Genomic DNA, 23,805 nt, shown 5'->3' on the forward strand with positions numbered 1-23,805 from the left:
TCATTGCGGTCCTATTCATGCAAGCCTCACAGACAGGAACCCAGTGCGGCAGCCTTCCTCCAAGTGTGACCCAGAACACTTTTGTCTGGGTCCCTGGTCAGATAACTTTTTAAAAAAAAAATCTGATTATAATCTTACAATCAGTAATTATAACTCTCCAGTCTTATAATAATCTATAGATGCCCCATGCACAGCCTCAGATCCATAGGTCTGGGCCATCCTACAGTAAAGAGGCCTGCTTAACTTTGATTAAACCTGCGTTCCTCGAACTTACATGACCACAAGAAATCGTTGCTAATTCCTGTTAGACTGACGGCCACGGGTCTACGCTCAGAGGAGCACATGAAGGCAGTGCTCAGCTAGAGATGACTGAACAGGCAAGTACAAGATAGAGTGAGGAGTACCTGGGTCTGTACTTCACCGAGCTGCGAAACAAAGCCTTCCCTGCTCTCAGGGGCAGGAGGCTCTCTCCAGTAGCCAGCGCTGGCCTGATGTCAGGGTCTGTCCCAGGTGCATCTGCCTGTGTGTGAATTCAGTACCAACAACTAGAGGAGAGCATCAGCCTGACCATCCTGGTCCACAGACGCCCAGCTCTGGGGCACAGGCTCACGTCTCCCACTGCAGACCTCTCTCCTGCAGCCCCTGCACAGGACTCCTTCCCTTGTGGGCCGCTACATTCCTTCCCCACTGGGAGTTACTTGTGGAGAGGCGGGAAGGGCAGGGCTTGAGCCCTAAGTGCTAAACTTTCCCTCCTCTGCAGAGAGGTCCATAAATCTATAACCAACGTTTGCCCCCTTTGGAATAAACTCCTAATTGATTTCTAAAGATTGCTGTTTGCAAATTAAATTACACTTCCCTTATCCATTATATAAAGAAGCATAAAGCAGTCACCTCTCCTGGGCACACACCCCCTCCTCAGACTCCTGGGGTGTGATTACATTACTTCAATTGCAGGGCTTCCATTCAACTCAAGCTACATGAATTGTTTCTCTTGCTTGTTTAATTGCCCATGTCTTATTACAGAGACAATTTATTGTTTTAGTGCAGCATAAAGTTCAAATATTTTATGCAAGATGAATACGGCCACTGACATTTTTATTCTCTTCTCAAGTTCACACATACAAAATCCACATTGGAAACTTTTCAAAATGTTTGTGGCCAATACTGCAAAATGTCAAAACCTCCATAAGTTGTTTTGTTTTGTTGTTGGTTTTTTCAAAGAAAAGACTCTAAAGAGTATATTTCCTTTTCTAACATTGCTGGGGATTTTATGGGGTGATACTTACTGGCACAAGCTCATGAAGAACGTCCCCTAGGTGTGAAAATGCCTTTGAAAACACATTGGGAATGAACTGTTGATATACACAACGACTGGAATCACTAGAAAATGGTACTGAATGAAAAAAGCCAATCCCCAAAGGCTACAACCGGCATAACTCCATTCAGATAACATTTTTTGAAAGACAAATTATTGAAATGGAAAATAGCTTAGTGGTTGCCACAGGTTTCGGAGGGGGAGGAAAGTGAGGATAGTAGGTGCGGCTCTAAAAAGGTAAAGGGAGGGATCCTTGTGGTGAAGGAATCTGTATCTTGGCTGCATCCACGTTGATATCATGGTTGTGATATTGTGCTATAGCTTTGCAAGATGTTGCTACTGGGAAAAAACGAGTAAAGGGTACACAGGATGATTTCTTATACCTGCGTGAGGATCTATAATTATCTCAAAATAAAAGTGCAATCTAAAAAGCACATTGAAAAACACAGGGAAGTGACTAGATACATGTATAGCTATGCAACAAAACTCGATCCATTGTGCAATTGGGCATTGTACAAATTAGTATGGATATTCATTGTACAATTCTTTCCACTCTTCTCCATCTTCCACAATTTTCACAGTAAGCTATTGGAAAAAATATACTGGAAATGTGAGCAGTAGCCCTGACAGGACACTCGTTATATTCTGTTTTTCTTCTTGTGTTTGTTTGTTTTTTTGATAACGGCTATCCAAACAGGTATAAAGTATAGCTCATGGTGGTTTTCATGTCCCTGATGATTAGTGATGTTGAGAAAATTTTCATACACTTGTTAGTCATTTGTCTTCTTTGAAGAAATGTCTATTCATATCTTTTTGCCTATTGTCAAGTCAGGTATTTAGTTTTTTGTTATTGACTTCTAAGAGTTCCTTGTGGTTTTTGGATATTTACCCCTTACCTGCTATAAGTTTGCAAATAATTTCTCCCATTCTATACGTTACCTTTTCACTCTGCTGATTGCTTCCTTTGCTACACAGAAGCTTTTTAGTTTAAAGATAGTCACACGTGTCTAAGTTTGCTTTTATTTCCTCTGCCTTTGGCGTCATACTCAAGAAAGTATTGCCAAAACCAAACTTATGAAACAATTGCCCTACATTTTCTTCTAGGGTTTTGTAGTTTCTTACATTTCTGTTCTTACATTTAAGTATTTAATCCCTTTTTAGTTTCTTTTTGTTTATGGTATAAGTGTCCAATTTTATTCTTTGCAGATGGATATCCAGTTTTCCCCAGCACCACTTATTGAAGAGACTGTCTTTTCCCTATTCTGTTCTATCTAGGTATCTATCTATCCGTTCTTTTCCCTATCTCTGTTCTCTCTAGGTATCTAATCTGATTTATGCCAGTACAATCCAGTGTTGATTACTGTAGCTTTATAATATGTTTTGAAATCAGGAAGCTTTGTTCTTTCTCAGGATTATTTTGGCTATTCAGGATCTTTTATGGTTCCACATGAATTTTGGGATTGTTTTTCTATTTCTGCAAAAAGTAACGTTAAAATTCTAAGGAGGTTGCATTGAATGTACAGAATGATTTGGATAGTGTGGACGTTTTAATATTAAGTCTTCCAGTCCATGAAAATAGGATGTCCATTTGTTTTTGTCTCCAATTTCTCTCATCCGTGTCTTGTAGTTTTCAGTGTACAAGTCTTTCACCTAATCAGCTGATCCCTAAGGATTTTATTCTTTTTGGTGTTACCGTAAATGGTATCACTCATTAATATCCTTTTAACATAGTTCAGTGTTAGTGTATAGAAATGCAACTGATTTTTGCATATTGAATTTGTGTTCTCTGACTTTACCAAATTCGTTTGTTAATTCTAACTTTTCAGGGAGAATCTTTAGGGTTTTCTACATATAAGACCATGTTATCTGTAAATGGGGACAATTATACTTCTTCCTTTCTGATTTGAATGCCTTTTATTTCTTTTTCTTGCCTAACTGTCCTGACTAGGACTTCCAGTACTATGTTAAATAGAAGTGAGAGTGAGCTTCCTTGCCTTGTTCCAGATTGTAGAGGAGAAGCTTTCAGTTTTTCACCTTTGATAATGATGTTTGTTGTGGACTTATATGGCTTATATTATATTGAGGTAATTTCCTTCTATTCCTAGATAGTTGAGCATTTCTTCACGAAAAGGTGTTGAATTTTTTCAAATGCTTTTCCTGCTTCTATGGAGAGGATCGTGTGATTTTTATCCTTCATTCTTTCAAAGTGGTGTATCACATTGGTTGATTTGCATATGTTGAAACATCCTTGTACCTCAGAGATAAATCCTACTTGGTCATGGTATATGATCCTTTCAAACTGTTGTTGAATTCAACTTGCTACCATATTGTTGAAAATTATTGCATTGATATTTGTCAGACATATTGGCCTGTAGCTTTTTCTATTTTATTTATTTATTTATTTATTTATTTAGTAGTGTCATTGTTTGCTTTAGTATCAGGGTAATGCTGGCCTCATAAAATGAGTTTGGAAGTATTCCCTCTTTTTCAGTTTTTTTGAAAGTTTGAGAAGGATTGCTGTAAATTCTACTTTAAATGTTTGGTAGAATTCTCCAGTGAAGCCATCTGGTCCTGGGCTTTTCTTTGTTGAGAAGTTTTTGATTACTGGCTCAATCTCCTTACTAGTCATAGATCTGTTCATATTTTCTATTTATTCATGATTCAGTCTTGGTAGGTTGTATGTTTCTAATAATTTATCCATTTCCTCTAGGTTAACCAATTTGTTTGGCATATAATTGTTCACAGAAGACTCATCATTCCTTATTTCTTTTCTAAAGAAAATATTTATTTATTTTGAGAGAGAGATTGAGAGAGAGAAAAAAAAAGCATGAGCAGGGGATAGGCAGAGAGGGAAAGAGAGAGAGAGAGAGAGAGAGAGGGAGGGAGGGAGAGAGAGGGAGAATCCCAAGAGACTACACACTCAGTGCAGAGCCCAATGCAAACCTCAATCTCACGACCGTGAGATCATGACTGGAGCCAAAATCAAAAGTCGGATGCTTAACCAACCGCACTACCCAGGTACCCCCTTTTTTTTTTTAATTTCTGTGGCATCAGTTGAAATGCCTCTTCTTTCATTTCTAATTTTGTTTGAATTTTTTCTCCTCTTTTCTTAGGTAGTCTAGCTAAAGGTTTGTCAATTTTGCTGATGTGTTCAAAAAACCAACTCTTAATTTTATTGATTTTTTCTATTCCTTTTCTATTCTCTATTTCATTTATTTCTACTCTAATTTCTATTATTTATTTCCTTCTCCTAATTTTAGGCTTAGTTTATTATTCTTTTTGTAGTTCATTGAGGCTTAAATTTATGTTGTTTGAGATCTTTTTTTTTTTTAATGTAGATGTTTACCACTACAAACTTCACTGTTAGTATTGCTTTTACTGCATCCTATAATTTTTCATGTGTTATGTTTTTATTTTCATTTGTATCAGGACATTTTCTAATTTCCCTTTTGATTTCTCCATTGACTCATTGATTGTTCAAGAGTATGTTATTTAATTTCCATATACTTGTGTAGTTTGCAATCTTCTGCCATTGATTTCTAGTTTATTTTATTGTGGTCAGAAAAGAAACTTGGTATGATTTCAATTTTCTTAAAGTTAAGACTTTTTTTGTGATTTAACACATAATCTATCCTGAGAATGTTCTGTGTGCACTTGAAGAATATGTATTCTGCTGCTGTTAGGTGGTCTGTCTGTTGGGTCTGTTTAGTCTATAATGTTATTCAAGTCCACTGTTTCTTTATTGATCTTCTATCTGGATGTTCTATCCATTATTGAAAGTGGGGTATTGAAATCTCCCACTATTATTTTTTCCTACTGTTATTATGTTGCTATTTCTTCCTTCAGTTCGGTCAATGTTTGCATAATATATTTGTATAGTGTGATATTAGGTTCATATATACTTACCATTATACCTTCCTGATGAATTTCCCCTTTTATTGTTACATAATGTCTTCTTTATCTTTTGTGACAGTTTCGACTTAAAGTCTATTTTGCCTGACATAAGTATGGCCATCTCTGCTGTCTTTTGGTTGACATTTACATGGAATATATTTTTCCATCCTTTCATTTTCAACCTGTATTGGTTCTTACATATAAAGTGAAACTCTAAGATAGCATATAGTTGGATCTTGTTTTCTTTATTTTTTATTTTAGAGGGAGAGACAGAGAGAAGGGGGAGGCAGAGGGAGAGAGAGAATCTCAAGCAAGCTCCACTCTCAGTGTGGAGCCCAACACAAGGCTTGATCCGATGACCCTGGGATCATGACCTGAGCCAAAACAAAGAGTCAGACACTCAACTGATTGAGCCACCTAGGTATCCGCCCCCTTTAAAAATCTGTTCAGTCATTCCATGTATTTTGATTAGGGAGTTTATTATTTATTTTGAGTAGGCTTTATGCCCAGTGCAGAACCCAATGTGGTACTTGAACTCACAACCCTGAAATCAAGACCTGCACTGAAATCAAGAGTTGAATGCTTTATTGACTGTCACCCTGACATGCCATCTTTTGATTAGGGAGTTTAAAATTTTTCCATTTAAAGTAATTACTGATAGAGGGCCACCTGGGTGCCTCAGTCAGTTAAGCGTCCGACTTTGGCTCAGGTCATGATCTTGTAGTCTGTGAGTTTGAGCCCCACATCGGGCTCTGTGCTAACAGCTCAGAGCCTGGAGCCTGCCTCAGATTCTTTGTCTCCCTCTCTCTCTGCCCCTTCCCCACTCACACTCTGTCTCTCTCTCTCTCTTCCTCAAAAATAAATAAACATTTAAAAAAAATTTTAAGTAATTACTGATAGAAAAGGACTTACTATTGACATTTTGTTCACTATTGACATTTTGTTCATTGTTTTCTGCCTGTCTTATAGAAGGTTTGTTCCTCTTTTTCTCTTTTGCTATCTTTTTTGTGTTTTATTAATTTTTTTTGTAGGGGCATGGTTTGATTGCTGTCTCCTTTTTTTGTATTGTCTATAGGCATTTTCTTTGCGGTTACCATGGGGCATACATAAAACATCTTATAATTATAACAGCTGGGTTTGCATTCACTTTGGATGCAGTGTCCTTTTAACTGGTTTCTGGTGTTCTCACAAAGGAATTGGTTTGCGCGTTGTTGTTGGATCAGTATCTTTATGAGAGAAGGAGGGTCTGGGGATTTCCAGTCCACCAACTTGCTCCCTAGCATCCTGAGTTATCTGTCTTTGACAAAGCAAAAACTGTATTTATGCTCCTCAGGTGGTTATTCAGAAGAGCCAGAAATTATTCAGAGAGGTAAGAAAGTAGGTATCTAAGTAAGTGAAGGGGGAAGTGGGGAAGCCACCATGCTTACTCTGGTAGCCTTCCAATACTATTCCCATCCTCTTCTTCACAGATTCTCCCTGGGCTTCTGGGGATTCAGCTCTCCAGGCTTCTCCTTATAAAGATGTTCTCTTACAAAGGCAAATCAAGATCTTGCTCTGTGCAATGTAAATTTCTAATAATAAATTCCTTTCTACCCTGTGGGGACATAGACAGTCTTCAGCTGGCTAGTTCTCTCACAGTGCTCTCGTGATTGTCACGCTGAACAGGATGTGAGGTGGGAGCTCAAACTGTTTTTTTTTTTTTTTGAGATACAATTATTATAGAATCTATCACACTATATTAAAATTATTGCTTTTTGATCTGTCTTCTCTAATAGTCTGTGAGCATTTTGAAGGATGTGCCTGATTCATCTCCTTGCCCGTAGGGTAGGGCTTGGTAAAGTAAATGCTTAGCCAGTGTTTCCTGCATGACTAGGATGGATGGATGGATGGATGGATGGATGGAGCGAGCACTGATGGAATATCAGGCCACAGTGAGCAGGGGCAGGAGGTAGTTTGGGCATTGATTTTTGATGTATGTAACAGTATATCCTAACAGCAGTGACATGAGACGAATATATTTGTTGGAAAGGTTCCACATGGCAATATAGTGTGGTCAAACAGGCAGCTAGCCTAAGTGCAAAGGGATATGTCAAAACCATGGATATTTTAGACCTACCTGTAATATCCTCAATGAGTAGACATAGTCCAGTCCCTGAAACATGCCTCAAATAGTAAATACAGCCATTTTAGAAACCACCTTTGAATGTCCTGTAAACCCTACATATGATACCAAACTGATATTTGTAGAGGGAATCCTTCCCAAATCACCCTCAGAATATTATAGTCTCCCTAGAGACAAAGAACCTTATGTAGGATCTCAGGAGACTTTATTAGCAGGTCAGCTTGGCAATTCCTGGAGGCAGCAAGGTAGCTCAAACTTGGGTTTTAAACTGGGAAATAATTCTCTCATTTATTTTATAAGTCAAGTATTTCTCCATAGTAAAATATTTAATGTAGATTCTCCCCTAATTCAGGCCTTTCTCATCCCCATGACAATCAAAGCCCATGGTGAGCATTGGGAAAGAAGATATTATCAAGAGATAAAGGGGACCAGTAGGATCTTGACTTTTTTAAGGGAGCTCCCACTATGTCAGGATGTCACCCAAGAGTCCTTCATACCTGAAGTAGATATACTGTCTCCCCTTCCTGGCTCCAGAGTTGTTAATATCCTTCCCATCATCCAGCACTGGATGAACTCCACAATTTCATAAATAGTAACCCTCTAAGTTTTAAATATCTACGTGTATCCCCATCACACACAAAAAAAGAGATTGAAATAAGGTTTTATGATTTAAAAAAAAATGCAGACTGTCTCAGGAGCAGGGAATTAATCATCACAAAAATACCTTCCACAGTAAAACACAAGGGGAGGAGACAAATTCAGGTCAGCAAGTCTGAAATACCCAGCACTATGCCCTTAAACTAGTTTTCCCATTATAGCTCATCTCAGGTCTAGAGCAGTACTCCACACAGAGGTGGGCAATAAGAACCTGAGTTTCTCTTACCTGGTCCCCAATTCAAGTGTCCTGCACATTCCATCCCTCAACTCTTGCCCCTTGGTTGTCTTTTCTAGATAATATTGAAGAGGTACTGAACCGTAAGATCCATTTAGGTAGGGACTGTAATGTTTCAGTGCATTTTTGAATTGCAACATGGAGCATAATGCCAGGTATGTGATAGTCACCTTATTAGCCTCTGCTGAATTAAAGGCTTAAAGGTTTCAGATTTGAGTTGTATGATGAGGTGGTGAGGAGCACAGGCTTCCAATATTTAAAACCCAGCTCTGTCATTTTCAAGCCATGTAATCTAGGGTGATTTTTGTTTTTGTTTTTGTTTTTTTTTTAACAGAGGATAATAATGGTACTGGAGTATTGGTACTGGGTATCACCGGGTTGTCGTGAGAGTTAAATAAGTAAATATTTTCAAAATGTTTATAACGGTGTGTAAAGTACAGTACCTACTAAATAAATGTTATTTTCTTATTGAAATCTCTGATGTGGCTGGTGGAATAGAAGTGCATAGGCTTCAAAAACAAAACAAAACAAGACAAAACACCTCACGGATGTATGTTTCAATGCCACCTCCAAAATCTACTGGCACTGCAAACCTAGTCAAGTTGCTTTTCCCACTGATTCCCAGCTCTCTCTCTCTTTTTTCCCCTTTCTTTTCCATTTTTTTTGGGGTTTTTTTTTGTTTTATTGTTTGCTTATTTGTTTGTTTTAGTATAATTTATTGTCAAGTTAGCTAACATGCAGTGTATACAGTGTCCCCTTGTTTTCAGGAGTAGATTCCCATGATTTGTCACTTACACATAACACCCAGTGCTCATCCCAACAAGTGCCCTCCTCGATGCCCATCACCCATTTTCCCCTCTCCCCGCCCCCATCAACCCTCAGTTTGTTCTCTGTATTTAAGAGTCTCTTATGGTTTGCTTCCTTCTCTTATTTGTAAAATAAGAATAATCAGATCCAGACATACAGCTGTTGGAAGCGTTATAGGAGATAGTCCATGTGCCATCCCTGACAATGACTGTTATGTCACTCTTTCTTGGTCCTCCTCCTCTCCTCCTGGGTGTCCTTTCCTTTCCTCATGGTTTCCCTACTCTGTCCATCTCTCCCCAGGAATTCCTCCTAGGCCTTCTGTTCTTCTTACTGTATGCACTCTTTCTGTGTGATCTCATCGCTACCATGGCTTCTATCACAGTCCCAGTGTTCTAAACTCCTGCCTCTTGCCCTCATCTCTCCCCTAAGTCCCAGTTCCAGTATCTTCACTAGTCTGGCTTACAGCCACAGAAAGTTAACAAGTCCAAAGCTGAAGTCATCACCCCTCTTCCAAACCCAATCCTCCTCTGTATTGAATATTGCACTAAATGACATCAGCACCCACCCAGTTAGTCTGAAACTTGGGTGTCTTCTTAAACACTCTCTCACACCAAGCTTTATCAGATCTAGCTTTTAATTCTTTCTGATACTATTCCCTTCTCTCTGACCCCTTTTAGTAGCTTAGTCAGGGCACCAGCTCTTTCCTAGGTGACTTCCAGAGTGTCTTGAACACTGGCCTCTCCTCTATATTGTCACCCCCTTAGTCCCTTCATTTCTATACCAAAGTCTTAGTAAAATGTCTTTAGATTAAAAAAAAAAATTCAGACATTGTTTCTCCTTGGTTTAAAAGGCTTCATTGTACTCCCATTGCCCTCAGAATTGGACCCCCTCTCTTCAGACTGAAAAGGTCTTTGACAGTCTGGTCCCAGATTGTCCGTCACCCCATTTCCCTGCATTTCCTACTTAGACTCAGTTTTCTGGTTCTGCAGTCACATTGCTTTAAGTTCACATGCTCCTTCCACCTATAGCCTTTGCACATTTTTCACTCTGCCCCTCCTTCACTTGGTTGACTTTGCATCCTCCAAGACTTGAGATATCAATAGAGGCTTACCTTCTCCCTGATAGCTGCTTCTAATTCCCTTCTCCTGGTCTGTATACGGTACCCTCCTCCAAGCTCATGTAGTACGTCTTAGCTTTCACCTTTCTAGCACACACAACATTGGCTTGGGCTGTGTATTTATACCTTCTTCCCCCTTTGGGTTATGAACTTTTTGAAAACAGGGGAATTACATCATTTATCCTGTATTTATTTATAATATCTGGCATATAGTAGTCACTCAGTAAGGATGAATGAATAAAAGAGAATTGATGGAAATTAGTTGACATGCCCTTCTCTTCTGCAGAGCCCGTCTGATAAGAGTTTGACATGAAGGAGCAAAAAAGTTTTCCCTGCCATAAATAGCCTGTTACTGTTCTTCAGTCTGTCAGTACATCTTGTATTCATTCTAGATACTCAGAATCCAAACCTTTCTTGGACTCGTTGGAATGTCCTGCCTCCAGGTGACTACTAGAATGTCCATTCAAAGAAAAACATATTTTCTTACCTTGCCCTCCTTTCTACAGCCCCTCTTTGAGAGGGAATATCTGGTGTTCTAGCATTGGGATGGCAAACCATAGCCTGGGAGCCAAATTCAGCTCACCTCCTGTGTTTATAAATAAAGTTTTATTGGAACACAGCCACGCTGTTCATTTATGTATTGTTTGTGACTGCTTTCATGCTACAGTGGAAGAGTTGAGTAATCATGACAGAGACCATATGGCCTGCAAAGCCTAAAATATTTCCTCCCTAGTCTTTTATATAAAAGGTTTGACGACACCTGCTCTAGGGCTTTGCTCAAGAGCATCTGGACCCATTCAGCTCTGTGCTGAGATTCAAATATGCAAGACATAAACCAAGAAAGGGTCACAGTCTTAAATCCAATTTCCATGGCTGAAAAGCATTTCTAATACCTTCCCTTTGATAATGCTTTATGTTTTTCTAAGAGCTTTCATATTCATTAAGGAAAAGATCTTCAAATACAAATACTCCTGCTCCCAGGTGAGTCCCACACTGCTGCTCTGCAGGTCATACTTCGAGTTACAAGGCCATAGAGCAAAGGCTCTGGAGTCTCATGTCTAAATCAGGCTTGCTCCTTACCAATGGTGTATACTTGAGCAAGTAAGGTGCTTGACCCTCTGGGTCTCAGTTTCCTCCTCTGTAAAATGTGCTCAGTGAAAGTGACATACTGCCAAAGTTACAGTGGAGAATAGATGGGGCATGGAAAGATTTTATCAAAGTGTTTGGTTTATTCAAAATGTTTAATAAGTGCCAGCTGTTATGGTCTTATTCAGCTGTGTGCTCAGCACCATGGTAAGAGATTCCAAGAAGCTCTCCTGGATTTGTTTGTTCCTTCCCAAAAAAGAATAGCTTAGCTATCTAGGAATAGCCAGATACCTAAAACTTCTTTTCTTTATACTACTCCTCCACATGAAATCGTCTGTCTATCTCAGTGCCCACATGAGAAGATCGTAAAAGGATTGCATCCGTTTCATCCACTCTGATCTCATTCCGCCTCTATCACTATCAGTGGGTCTTGTGCCCGCCCTGGTCACTCTTGTTCTTTTGCTTTATTAATGTTGTATCCCTAAGCTTGCCTTCTTTCATCCCTCCTTTCTGCCTGTCTCAAAGCCCAGCAGGCACACCACTTCCTGCAGGAAGCCACCTGTGACTGTGGCCACCACCCACAGTGCTCTCCTCCTGCCTGAGCTCATACAGCACCAAGAGAGACAACTGCCCTGTGTGTGAAACTTGTCTCCTCAGCTTTTATTTCGCTCTATGACTCACTTAGCCTCTCTAAGCATCAACTTCCTCAACTACAAAGTAGGAATAATAATATTTATACCTCCATGTTGTTGCAAGGATTAACTATAATAATTGTTTCTTGCATGTAGTAAGTTCAAGATATATTCATTTTGTCCTCCATGTTTTTAACACATGACTCTTTGTATATAGCGGGGCACATGGATTGATTAATGTGCATTGCTGCTCCCTGTTATTGGCCTCTTAGGGCCAGATGGGGGGGGGGCTGACAGTTGCACACCAGCATTTTTAACCCTCTTCTTTCCCTGAAGTCTTTGCAGGAAGAAAGGTGGTGGTAAAGGGGAGCTTAAGTGTGCTGGGTGCAGAAGCGGTGTGTTTGGGGAGAAACTTAAATGCACGCTTGGTGATAACAATTTTAAGTGATAAATCAGGGCTTAAGGTGTGTCCAGTGCTGTGCACCTCTGGAGACCCACCTGTTAGTCTGAGTGGCTTTAATTAATCTTCTAGTTTGTTGTGACTAACAGAGGGTCTGGTGTTACCTTTTCAAATATGCTCCGGTGAGGAGCCCTTGCTGTCTGTTTTTTCTGTGCCAGCAGGCTCCAAAGCTGTTTTGCCAGTGGAACTGGGGGAGGTAGGGGCCCAGAGGGGTAGCCCCAGAATCTCCCCAGGGATCCTAAACACCCACCAAGTGACTAGACCATTGCCTTCACAAGCTGGCAGTGAGTAGGGGGACTTATCTTCATCCAAGATTTAAACTCTGCTTTGAACTAGATGACTATAGATGAGACCACTTTATTTGCTAGAAGGAGGAAAATGAAGAAGAATAAATTGCTTGAGCAAAGCAAATTCTTAGGAGAGTAATTTCTAGGGAAAAGCCACAGATACAAAAAGAAGGTTGCAGTGAAGAGTGATACTTGGGAATGAGGCTGGAGAAAATCAAATGGTTGACCGTGGATAGTGACTATGGCAGATGGTGTCATCAAGAAGACCCATGAGTTATTGGGGTCCCAAAGCTCCCTCTGCCTATACCTCATTTTTGTCCTTGACCAAGGGTGATGCCAAGTCTGAGCCTCAGGGATCAATCCTGTAAAATCATTGATTTGGATTTGATGATTTCTAAGGGCCTCTTTGCACACCTAAAATTCTGGGATCTTTTGGGAAAGGAAGCCTACAATTGTTTTTGTTTTTGTTTGTTTAATTTACTAAATACTTAAAATAGCACCCACTTTGTGCTAGCCTAAGAATTATAAAATAAAAATATTACCTCTTTTAAACCTTAACACACCCTTACGAGTTAACTCCTATTATATTAAAAACAAACAAACAAACAAACAAACAAACAAACAAACTATAAAGATGTTACTCTACTGTCTCTGACTAGTAGACAGACTTTTCTGATGAAAAGTCTGTTCTTAATCTTACCTTTGTTTGTGTGTGTAATAGGCATTTTTTTTCTCTGGGTGAATTTAAAGATTTTACTCTTTAATATACTGTGCCTTATGTGTTTTCTTATTTCTTCTCCTTGAGGCTTATTGAGCTTTTTATGAGTTTAGAGTTTTCATCAAATTTGTTAAATTTGCAATAATTGTTTTTTCAAACATTTTTTCCATCTCCACTCCTATTTTCTGGGATTCCAATTACAAGTATGTTAGGCTGTTTGATATTGTCCCATAACTCACTGACGCACTGATGCCGTACTAATTTTATTTTTCATTCTTTTCCCTTCTTTATTTCATTTTGGATAATTTCATTGCTATGCCTTCAAGTTCACTGCTCTGCTACAGTATTTAATCTGCTGTTATCTCCCATCCAGTGTATTTTAAACCTCATGTATTTTTTTTCATTTATAGAAGTTCTATGATAAATAGATAGGTATAAAATCATCCTCATGTGTCTACATCTGTTATTTATCTACCTATCTGTTCATCTATTTTATTTTCCATCTTTCCTATATCTGCCCATCCTTTTTGAACATATGAAATATATTTATAGTAGTTGTTTTAAATCCTTTGTCTACTAATTCTATCATCTGTGTCATTTCTGAGTCTGTTTTTATCAATTGGTTGTTCTTCTCCTATGTTTTCCTGTTTCTTTGCATGCCTGGTAGATTTTTACTGGTTTCTGGACATTGTGAATGTTACGTTGAGTTGCAGCATTTTTTATTATACCTTTAAATATTTGAGGACTTCATTTTGTAACCCAGTTAAGTGATTTGGAATCAGTTCAAGGTGTTCAAGACTTACTTTTAAGTATGGTTAGTTTGGACCAGATCAGCCGTAAGTCTACGGATAATTTGTCCCCACACCTAAGCAATACTCCGTGCCTCATGTATTACAAGGTTTTCCTCACTGGATGGTGGGAATGCAAACTACTCCTCGCACCAGGTGAGTTCCAGGGATTATACTTCCTGTTCCTTTAGTAGTTCTTTCCCCAGCCTTGGTGGTTTTCTTACTCGTGTGTTCTGATTGGGACTCAATCAAAGACCCAAGGGAAGTTCTTTGCTATCTCCAGAGCGTGTTCTCCTTCCCTCTGTCTTTGTCTCTGTGTCTCTTTGTCTTTGTTTCTCTCTGCATCTCCTTCCTTTCTGATACTCTTGCCCACAGATTCTAGCTGCCTTGATCTTCTCAAACTTCTGAATCTGACTTCTTAGCTCAGGGGGATTGCTGAGCTCTCTCTCTCTGGACACTCTCTCCCTATGACAAATCCCAGAAACTCTTGCCAAACAGTAAGCTGGGGCATAAGTTTCACCTCATTTCTTTCTCTTCTCACAGAGATCTCTATGCAGTGCTGCCTGTTGTGTAGTTTGTGTAGTTAACAATTGAAGTAGCCACGGATTTGAAATGATGTTTCTAAACTCCAGGCTGTACTGTCTCAAAAGTATTTATATAAAACAAATCAAAGCCTTTATGAATGATTATTTGGTATTTCCCAATTACAGAAGAAAGAAATCAACATGCATTCACATAAATCCACCCAGCATTCAGAGGGACAGACCCATTCCACTTATCTATGTGCTCAGAGCTAAACATGGATGCTTTTCCAAGTGTCAGCCTCAATGCTATATTTGCATCCTGTCTCAGATCTGAGGACAGACAACATTTCTCCTGACCCTTTGGGGCCATAGGATAGATTGCTAGGGCCTTTAGTTGTGACAGATACTTGTATTGAAGAGCAATACAATCTGACTTTTCACTGCTATCTGGAAAATTCCTGTTTTCAGAGCACAAACCATTTACCCAAACAGTGTAAAGAGATTATGGTTCACTCTCTATGCTGAATTATGCATGGTTTTCAGCTAGGTAAAGTTCTCTGTGTTCTATTTTAAGAACATTTCCTTCACAGAGTGGAAAAAAAAATCTATACTGTCCAGAAGAAACTACTTTTAATATATTTCACTTCTACTAGGAACCTCACCCATTTTCTTTGCATCCTGTTTTGTAATTAGTAACCAGAGATTTCTATTCACTTTTAGAAGTGGAACTTTCCTTTCATGTTCCAAGACATTAAGGGAAAAATAGAAGCAAATTTCATCCAAATTTTAAAACATCTGTTGTGGTGTTCTCATTATGACATCTTTTTAGAATTAGGTTGACTAATCCTGCTTAATACATGAGAAGTGTTTGCTATTAAGCCCTGTACCTTCTCAGAACACCATGTCAAAACCATTATAATTTGAGTTAGGGGTGAGTTTTAAATGTCAGCTTTAAAAGAACTATTTCAAGAATGCCTCAGAGCCTTGGGTTTGGCTACAAAGAAATTTGTGATGCATTGAAAGAACAGAATGATTAAGGCAAGAAGGGATTTGAATTCCAGAGTTTTAGTTCAGCATTCATGGCGTAAAGTACAATGGATGTAGATCTAAAACGGAAGTTAGATTGCCCAGCTAAATTTAACACATTCCTTTGGGGGAAAATAAAAGCGACACATGGAAAAAAATATTTCTGTATATTTTTCATATGTGCTGTACATCTCATCACCTGTCCCAGTAATCTTTTTCTGCATTTGGGTTGTACAAAGTCCTTAATAGACACAATTTTTGCTGCCAGTCTCCCCAAAGGTTGGCTGTGAGGACGGGGCAGGTTGGTCGGTCGCATGAAAAGCAAAATGATAACTCCACAATTCTGGTTCAGTCCAGACCTGTAACTCAGTTTTTCTTTAGGGTTGTAGAATAGACACACATACACATGTGAATTAACACACAATATGTATGTGAGCTCTACTTATCAGTGCAAAGGTGCCATCAATTTTAAGATGCACCATATTTTTATGTGCCACTAAAAATGGAAAAATGTTGCCAGCTAACCTATGACACATGCTTTCTTGATACTTTGGATAAAAGTTTATTTTATATGTATTAAGAGTTTCAAAATCAGAATACTATTATCACTCCTATGTATACTATAAGATACTAGAAAATATAGCTAAAATTCAGTGCTTGAGCTGTCCACAAGTTATCCTCACATTCAGCTGAAAATTCTAATCAAGTATCATCTATCACTTAGTGCTATCTAAGTCCAACTTTTTCTGTATAGTATCATCCTCGGTACCACTGGAGCATAGCTAGGGCAACATGTCTTACAAGTTTCCCATTATTGTATCCAGGATTTTGTTCAAGTGCTAAAAGCCATTTTGTAAATTTTGATGTGTATACACTGTCCATGACAACTGCACTATGACTACAGCCTGGCCTGACATTGAGAGATGCCACTGATTCATTGTTTGTAAGATACATCCTGATTTCAATGATGATGAAATATGAAAAAAATGCATCTTAAAAGAGATCAAATTATGTATGTATATACATATGTGTGTATGTGTATATATTTGTGTGTATATACACATATATAATAGACATTTTGAAAAGAAAAAAACATCCTGTATTGTAGAATTTCACTCCAGAAAAATAGAATATGCTTCTGTCTTTCCCAGGTACAGACATTACATCTGTGCATTTCCCTCTGGCCTTGACATTTCTCTAAGCCCCAGCCCCAGCCATAGAGCTCTACCTTAACTGCAGCTGGATGTTCTGTTTTCTTTTTACAGTAGTGCTTACTGAGCAAGTTATCACGATCAAAGAAAACAAGCATGAGACACTGCATAGCACTGTGGAAAAAGAATGAGATTTGGAAATAAAGGGACAACATTTGAGCCCCACTGAACTGTAATATTCACTGGCTATGAAAGCTTAGTCAAGTTACATACCTTCACAGATCCTCATTTCTTCATTTGAAAGTAATGATACAGTTTGTTGGGAGGGCAGATGAGACAACATTTATACAGATATAAAATGATAACACACATGAATCTCACTTATACTGCCAGTGTGCTGACACAAGTCCTACAGGCCAGGAGGTGAGGCCTTTGCTAATGGTGGATGATCCCTGGGCTTACTCCTAGCAAAGAAGAATAAAGAACTAGGGAGGATGTATGCCAGCTCTGAAAGATTGAAGCAATGAAGACACACCAGGGGATATGGAGTATTCTAAAGATGGTTAAAAGAGGTGGCCAAAGTTTTACAGGGCACTCCTAGGGTCCCTCCCTTTATACTTGCCGTCTCCATCAGAGAATCTTCCTCTTCCGATGACATGATGACCATCCTTTAGGAGACTCAGAGTGGGGGAAGTGGTATAGGTCCCCGATAATTAGTTGTAATGTATTGACATCCCAGGAGATGAAAAATTGTAACTGTTGACAATGTGACACAACATGAAAAATGATAATGCGTGAAATCAGCTGTAGATATTATAATTTGTAAGTTATTCTATGTGTTGCTTTCCAGTATTTTTAGCAAGATAATTAAAAAAAAAAGAGGAATATTAAGAGTGCCATTTCATGGCGTGACTTACACCTATTATGTCAAATTGTGCCTACCCATCCCTGTCACTTGTGGTCAGGATGATAAATAGGTTTCTTATCTCCTGTCATTTCATCAGGTGTCAGTGACTACTGGAAGTGCTATGTTGGAAAATATTCTCAGGACATGTTTATGTTCAGCAAGTAAGTGTCCTGTAAGGACTTAAGTATTACTATCTGGCATGGATGAGGGAAAAGAGAATAGACTCAACGTTCCATAAATTCACTTACAGTGTGGCCTGTGGTCCAGACCACTCATCCAGATCTCTTTGTTTGAATAAACATTTAAGAGCTGGCAGAGGAGGGAGTTGGTCCTTCACTTAGTTCCAACCTTGATATTAATGTCCTGTAACTGTTCCCTGGCATCCTGCTCCAATGCTAGTGTCCCAGACCCTTCTAGCCCAAATGATTAGACTATGAATTCACTCAATCAGTCATTAATTCACTAGAGAAAATTTTTTATATAATTGGTTTTCAGATTAGTTTCCATACAACACCCAGTGCTCATCCCAACAAGTGCCTTCCCCAATGCCCATCACCCACTTTCCCCTCTCCCCCACCCCCATCCACCCTCAGTGTGTACTCAGTATCCAACAGTCACTTATGGTTTGCCTCTCTCCCTTTCTGTAACTTTATTTTCCCCTTCTCTTCCCCCATGGTCTTCTGTTAAGTTTCTCAGGATCCACATATGAGTGAAAACATACAGTATCTGTCTTTCTCTGCCTGACTTATTTCACTTAGCATAATACTCTCCTGTTCCAACTACATTGCTGCAAATGGCCAGATTTCATTCTTTCTCATTGCTAAGTAGTATTCCATTGTATATATACACCACATCTTCTTTATCCATTCATCAGTTGATGGATATTTAGGCTCTTTCCATAATTTGGCTATTGTTGAAAGTGCTGCTATAAAATATTGGGGTACATGTGCCCCTATGCATCAGCACTCCTATATCCCTTGAGTAAATTCCTAGCATTGCAATTGCTGGGTCTTAGGGTAGTTCTATTTTTAATTTTTTGAGGAACCTCCACACTGTTTTCCAGAATGGCTGCACCAGTTTGCATTCCCGCCAACAGTGCAAGAGGGTTCCCGTTTCTACACATCCTCACCAGCATCTATAGTCTCCTCATTTGTTCATTTTAGCCACTCTGACCAACATGAGGTGGTATCTCAGTGTGGTTTTGATTTATATTTCCCTGATGAGGAGTGATGTTGAGCATCTTTTCATGTGTCTGTTGGCCACCTGGATGTCTTTGGAAAAGTGTCTATTCATGTCTTCTTCCCATTTCTTCACTGGATTCTTTGTTTTTTTGGGTGCTGAGTTTGGTGAGTTCTTTATAGATTTCGGATACTAGCCCTTTATCCGATATATCATTTACAAATAACTTTTCCCATTCCATCAGTTGCCTTTTAGTTTTGTTGATTGTTTCCTTTGCAGTGCAGACACTTTTTATCTTGATGAGGTCCCAATAGTTCATTTTTGCTTTTAATTCCCTTGCCTTTGGAGATGGGTCAAGTAAGAAATTGCTGCGACTTAGGTCAAAGAGGTTGTTGCCTGTTTTCTTCTCCAGGGTTTTGATGGTTTCCTATCTCACATTCAGGTCCTTTATCTATTTTGAGTTTATTTTGGTGTATGGTGTAAGAAAGTTGTCTAGTTTCATTCTTCTGCATGTTGCAGAAGTCTTGTTCTCCCAGCACCATTTGTTAAAGAGACTTTTTTTTCCATTGGATATTCTTTCTTGTTTTGTCAAAGATTACTTGACCATACATTTGTGGGTCCAATTCTGGGTTCTCTATTCTATTCCATTGGTCTATGTGTCTGTTTTTGTGCCAATACCATACTGCCTTGCTGGTAACAGCTTTGTAGTAGAGGTTATAATCTGGGATGGTGATACCTCCTGCTTTGGTTTTCTTCTTCCCTGTTACTTTGGCTATTCTGGGTCTTGTGTGGTTCCATACAAATTTCAGAATTGTTTGTTCTAGCTTTGAGAAGAATGCTCATGCAATTTTTATTGGGATTGCTTTGAATGTGTAGATTACTTTGGGTAGTATTGATGCTTTAACAATATTTATTCTTCCAGTCCATGAGCATGGAATGTTTTTCCATTTCTTTGTGTCTTCTGCAATTTCATTCATAAGCTTTCTAGAGTTTTCAGCAAACAGATCTTTTACATCTTTGGTTAGGTTTATCCCTAGGTATTTTATGGTTCTTGGTGCAATTATAAATGGGAGCAGTTTCTTTATTTCTCTTTCTGTTGCTTCATTATTGGCGTATAAAAATGCAACCAATTTCTGTATATTGATTTTGTACCCTGCAACTTTGCTGAATTCATGTATCAGTTCTAGCAGACTTTTGGCAGAGTCTGTCAGGTTTTCCACGTAGAGTATCATGTCTTCTGTGAAAAGTGAAAGTTTGACTTCCTCTTTGCCAATTTGGATACCTTTTATTTCATTTTGTTGTCTGATTGCTGATGTTAGGACTTCCAACACTATGTTAAACAACAGCGGTGAGAGTGGACATCCCTGTCGTGTTCCTGATCTCAAGGGGAAAGGCTCTCAGTTTTTCCCCACTGAGGATGATTTTAGGTGTGGGCTTTTCATAAATGGCTTTTATGATGTTTAAGTATGTTCCTTCTATCCTTACTTTCTTCAGGGTTTTTATTAAGAAAGGATGCTATATTTTGTCAAATGCTTTTTCTGCATCTATTGACAGGATCTCCTGGTTCTTACCTTTTCTTTTATTAATGTGATGTATCACACTGATTGATTTGCAAATATTGAACCAGCCATGCATCCCAGGAATGAATCCCACTTGATCATGGTGAATAATTATTTTTATATGCTGTTGAATTCGATTTGCTAGTACCTTGTTGAGAATTTTTGCATCCACATTCATCAGGGATATTGGCCTGTACTTATCTTTTTTTGCTGGGTCTCTGGTTTGGGAATCAAAGTAATGCTGGTGTGCTAGGAATTCATAGGATTTCAAGGAAATCCAGAAGTTTTCCTTCCATTTCTATTTTTTAGAACAACTTGAGAAGGAGAGGTATTAACTCTGCTTTAAATGTCTGGTAGAATTCCCCAGGGAAGCCATCTGGTCCGGGACTCCTATTTATTGGGAGATTTTTGATAACTGATTCCATTTCTTCACTAGATATGGGTCTGTTCAGAATTTTCTGTTTCTTCCTGTTTGAGTTTTGGTAGTGTATGGGTGTGTAGGAATTTGTCAGTTTCTTCCAGGTTGTCCAGTTTGTTGGCATATAATTTTTCATAGCATTCCCTGATTTTCGCTTGTCTTTCTGAGGAATTGGTTGTAATAAATCCATTTTCATTCATGATTTTATCTCTTTGGGTCCTCTCTCTTTTCTTTTTGAGAAGCCTGGCTAGAGGTTTATCAATTTTGTTTATTTTTTCAAAAATCCAACTCTTGGTTTCATTGATCTGTTCTATTTTTTTTTTATTCTATATTGTTTATTTCTGCTCTGATCTTTATTATTTCTAGTTCCTTTAGATGTGCTGTTAGATTTTGTACTGGGGATTTTTCTTGTTTCTTGAGATAGGCCTAGATTGCAATGTATTTTCCTCTTGAGACTGCCTTTGCTGCATCCCAAAGGGTTTGGATTGTTGTATTTTAACCTTTATTTGTTTCCATATATTTTTTAATTCCTTCTCTAATTGCCTGCTTGATCCATTCATTCTTTAGTAGGATGTTCTTTAACCTCCATGCTTTTGGAAGTTTTCCAGGCTTTTCCTGTGGTTAATTTCAAGTTTCATAGCATTTTGATCTGAAAGTGTGCATTGTATGATCTCAATTATTTTATACTTATTGAGAGATGTTTTGTGATCCAGTATGTGATCTATCTTGGAGAATGTTCCATGTGCACTCAAGAAGAAAGTATATTCTGCTGCTTTGGGATGTAGAGTTCTAAATATATCTGTCAAGTCCATCTGGTCCAATGTACCATTCAGGGCCATTGTTTCTTTACTGATTCTCTGTCTAGATGATCTGTCCATTGTTGTAAGTAGACTATTAAAGTCCCCTGCAATTACCACATTCTTATCAATAAGGTTGCTTATGTTTGTGAGTAATTGTTTTATATATTTGGGTGATTCCAAATTCGTTGCATAGACATTTATAATTGTTAGCTCTTCCTGATGGATAGACCATGTAATTATTATGTAATGCCCTTCTTCATCTCTTGTTACAGCCTTTAACTTAAAGTCTAGTTTGTCTGATATAAGTATGGCTACTCCAGCTTTCTTTTGACTTCCAGTAGCATGATAGATAGTTCTCCATCCCCTCACTTTCAATCTGAAGGTGTCCTCAGGTCTCAAATGAGTCTCTTATAGACAGCAAATAGATGGGTCTTATTTTTTTATCCATTCTGATACCCTGTGTCTTTTGGTTGGGTCATTTAGTCCATTTACATTCAGTGTTATTATTGAAAGATACGGGTTGAGTCATTGTGATGTCTGTAGGTTTCATGCTTGTAGTGATGTCTGGTACTTTGAGGTCCTTGCAACACTTCACTCACAGAGTCCCCATTAGGATCTCTTGTAGGGCTGGTTTAGTGGTGGTGAATTCCTTCAGTTTTTGTTTGTTTGCGAAAGCCTTTATCTCTCCTTCTGTTTTGAATGACAGACTTGCTGGGAAAGGATTCTTGGCTGCGTATGCTTCCTGTTCATCACATTGAAGATTTCCTGCCATTCCTTTCTGGCCTGCCAAGTTTCAGTAGATAGGTCTGCTACTACCCTTATGTGTCTACCTTTGTATGTTAAGGCCCATTTATCCCTAACTGCTTTCAGAATTCTCTCTTTATCCTTGTATTTTGCCAGTTTCACTATGATATGTCGTGCAGAAGATCAATTCAATTTACATCTGAAGGGAATTCTCTGTGCCTCTTGGATTTCAATGCCTGTTTTCTTCTCCAGATTGGGGAAGTTCTCAGCTATGATTTGTTCAAGTACACCTTCAGCCCCTTTCTCTCTCTTCTTCTTCTGGAATTCCCATGATATGGATACTGTTGCATTTGATTGAATCACTTGTTCTCTAATTCTCCCCTCATGGTCTGGGATTTTTTTTTTTTAATCTCTTTTTCTCAGCTTCCTCTTTTTCCATAATTTTCTCTTCTGATTCACCTATTCTCCCCTCTGCCTCTTCAATCTGTACTGCGGCCACCTCCATTTTATTTTGCCCCTCATTTATAGCATTTTTTAATTCATTGTGACTATTTTTTAGTCCCTTGATCTCTGCAGCAATAGATTCTGTGCTGTCTTCTATACTTTTTTCAAGCCCAGCGATTAATTTTATGACTATTATTCTAAACTCTTGTTCAGTTACGTTGTTTATATCTGTTTTGATCAATTCTTTAGCTGTCACTTCTTCCTGCAATTTCTTTTAAGGAGGATTCTTCTGTTTTGTCATTTTGGCTAGTTTTCTGTCCCTTAAGAGTTTTAAAAGCTTGTTATGTGATCTGCACCTACAAGCACTGCTACCTTAAAGAGGGGGAGGGGGTTCATATACTGTCCAGGGCCTAGCCCTTCAGGAGGTGTTTTTTGGAGAGTGTTACTTGTTCTCTCTTGTTGTGACTTTGGTTATTTATTTCCCTACTCATAGTGATGTTTTGGACCCTCCACCAGGTGTGCTTTGATTTGTTCCTTGAAGTAGCCCTATAGCCCATCAAGGATGTCCTGGTGTCTTCCTTTTAGACTCGGTCTCTTTTCCCCCCAGACTCTTGGGGTTCAAAGTCCTTTGGCTTCAGTCCTTCTTTGTTTGAGAGACGTGGGAAATATGGTTTCCCCTACTTCTCTGACATGTTGGCCCCAGACTCCGCTTGGCAAATTTTGATTGGGTTCTTATTATGTATCAGGAATTGTACTTGAATCTGGGAAATAAACAAGACAGATGAAGGCCCTGGAGTTCTGTCAGGAAGGAATATGGGCCTTCAATAAGCACACAAACTATTTAATATAGTTGCCTTACATGCTGCAGAGGAGAGGACCTATACAGTATATTGTGAATATGTAAAAGTGGGGGAAATTGACCTATTCCAGGAATC

At 38.7% G+C, this 23,805-nt stretch overlaps 1 protein-coding gene across 1 annotated transcript in view; it reads left to right on the top strand.

Annotated features, from left to right (window-relative positions):
* CLSTN2 (calsyntenin 2) overlaps positions 1-23,805 on the top strand; it is a 397,891-nt gene that overhangs the window by 75,203 nt on the left and 298,883 nt on the right. The window lies entirely within an intron of this gene.

Source organism: Lynx rufus, unplaced genomic scaffold, assembly GCF_022079265.1.
Source record: "Lynx rufus isolate CCGP_SWC_20201006 ecotype Redwood Valley unplaced genomic scaffold, mLynRuf1.p SCAF_5, whole genome shotgun sequence".
NCBI lineage: Eukaryota > Metazoa > Chordata > Mammalia > Carnivora > Felidae > Lynx > Lynx rufus.